General features: G+C 43.6%; 1 pseudogene; it reads left to right on the top strand.

The window, feature by feature from the left end:
- Positions 1-357: 357 nt before the first annotated feature.
- On the top strand, positions 358-2,450 carry LOC120139022 (annotated as a pseudogene).
- Positions 2,451-2,719: the final 269 nt, after the last annotated feature.

The raw sequence follows: 2,719 nt of genomic DNA, 5'->3' as shown, positions 1-2,719 counted from the left end.
TCTTTAATTTTATATATATTTAAGATTGTTAAATAAATAAATATAGATGACTGAGATTTAACTTTATTTTATTTTCAATGAATATATTTTAATTTTTTACTGTTAATCTTAGTAATATATTTTTACTCATATCTATCTTAAATTTATCTAAAACTAAAATAATTTTATATTATATAATATGATATTATCACATATTAAATAAAAGTTGAGTATGTCAGTCGTAGCGTCTATTTGATTCTGTCGATTTAACGGATAGATCCACAGTATTCAAAATTTGAATTGTCATAAAAGGCAGTGCGTAACGTACCCCACCACCCGTTAATCTTATTCATATTTTTCCCTTTGCTAATCCATTTCTACCCACTTTGCTATTCGTTTGATTGACCAACCCAAATGGGTGGATGTTTCAGCAAAAAGAAAGACTCCGCCTCCCATCACAACACTCAGCCTCAGCTTCCGCCGCAGCCAAAGCCGAAGGCCGCTCCTCTCTCTTCTGCAGTGACACCATTAGCGGCGGAGACCAACCTAAACGCCGGAGCTGAGCCCGAAATTCACCGAGTAACTGAAGAACAGGTTGTGAAAGCAAGCCTAGAGGAGAGCTTGGTGAAGAAGGATGCATTCGTCATAAAACACAGAAAGAGCCATGACAGAGACAAACGCTCCCCTCAACCGCCGCAAAACCACCGCAGTCAACGGAAAACGAGCCCGCTTCCTCCGCCTCCACCGAAGGAGGTGTCTGCAACATCAATACTACTGCCATGAGGACGTCCAGCTGCACTAAAGAGGAAGTAGACGCCATTTTGATTCAATGCGGAAGGCTTAGCAGGAGCGAGTCCTCGGGTAAAACGCCTTCTTCCAGGAAGTACTCGGGATCCAAGCGAAATTACGACTTCGATTGCGAAAACGACAATGAAATCGCCGGTGCCACCTCCGCTAATTATAGTTCAAGGAAGAAAGGAAACGAAGGTTTACACGAAGACGACGACCGCCCGCGCCGCCGGTCATCAAGTAGGTCGTCTTCTCAAGGAAGGAGGAGAACTCCAAGCAGAGAAAGAGAACAACAGCAGCAGCAGCAGCAGCGTTCTGGTAGCCGAGAAAGAAGTAGCGGCGGAACCGGCGGAAGAAGAGTGAGCCGTTCTCCGGGAAGAAGATCGGAGAATACTGAAAGCACTAATGGTAACAATGCTGCCAGTGGCACTAACAGTAACAGGCTCTGGAAGATGATCTCGGTTCCACCGACTGTTTCTTCATTGGCAATGGATAAGAGCATGAACGGTGTAGAAGCTGCTGCAAATCCCGTCAAAAGGACATCTGTGAAGAGGAACGTAGAAGAGTCCCCTGCAAGGACCGCTGCTTCACCTCGGTCTCAGTCGCCTGCAAGGACTAATAATGCCAAAGGATGCAACGAGAATCAGCAACAGCCAGTTCTTAGTCGTAATTCCTCGAGGAAAGCAGAGCATTCTCCTTATAGAAGAAACCCGTTGAGTGAGATCGATCCCAACTCACTTGCGTACCCACAACAATCGTCTGCCACTAAGGGACAAGGAGGAACCAAGGTAAACCAATCTCGATTTACGTGCATCATAGCATAGACTTGGTGTTAATTTACTTACATCCATGGACGAAATCTCTGCTTGCAGAAACCAAATGTTAAAGGTACAAATGTGAGTGGCACGGTAAAGGAGGCAACAATGGTTGAAGATGGCAAGATCCGGGCACCATCCAAGGCCGGAGCTGATGATCTGAAACCCCAACCATTGACGAGAAGCCAGTCATCAAGGCGATCAAGGGACATGGACTTCAATCCAGAGACTTTGTTGAATCCAATCCCATCGTCATATACATCGCTATTGCTTGAAGACATCCAAAATTTTCACCAAAAGAACAACACACAGTTGTCACTCCCACCCTGCGTTACCAAGGCTTGCTCCATCCTGGAAGCAGTTGCCGACCTCAACTCCACTACGAGCTCCAACATTAGTGTTATCGGGAAGAAAATGATCGAAACCGGAGACCCTTTCGTTGAATCCGAGGTAGTTGGAAGTGATCATTTGATGGAGCCAAGTTTTCACAAGTATGTGACTGTTAGGAGAGGTGGTGGTGGTGATATGGAGGAACAAGAGTCGTCAGGCAGCAATAGCGTCGTGTCCAGTGGGCAGCAGCATTGGGGATTTCCGGGGGAGTCGTCGTGGGAACCGAATTCGGCTGACTCGACGGATCGATGGACTTCGAGGACGAAAGGCGGCAGGCAAGAGGATTACAGCACTCCCTTGGGACTCCAAAGGCATGCAATGACATAACAAGGCTGCTGGATCACTCAATTGCAACTTCAATACAACAACCACGATTGCATTTTTACATATTAAACTTGCAGTGTTGAATTGTAAACTTTTCTTGTATTGGTTGCTTACTTGCAACCACTTCCATGGTTCTGGTTATTTGAATTCCTCTTTTTTATTTAACTTTGCTCTTATTTTAGGACAAATATATATTTTTTTAAAATAAAAGTTTTTTAGATAAAACTGCGAACTGCTACTGCCATAAAAGAGAGTACTTCGTAGATTATTCTAGGAGATTCAAGGATAAAGCTTTGTTTCGTACCTGAGTTCGGTTACTTTTCCTCATTTGTCCCTGAAAGTTTTTGTCCACATTAATTTTTGAATTAAACTTCAATCATTTTTATTAGGCTTAAATATAAAATAAGAGTTGAAACTATAAA

This window comes from Hibiscus syriacus, unplaced genomic scaffold, assembly GCF_006381635.1.
Source record: "Hibiscus syriacus cultivar Baekdansim isolate YM2019G1 unplaced genomic scaffold, ASM638163v2 tig00110720_pilon, whole genome shotgun sequence".
NCBI lineage: Eukaryota > Viridiplantae > Streptophyta > Magnoliopsida > Malvales > Malvaceae > Hibiscus > Hibiscus syriacus.
Note: the sequence above shows the minus strand (reverse complement) of the source record. Positions and strands in the feature narration are given on the sequence as shown.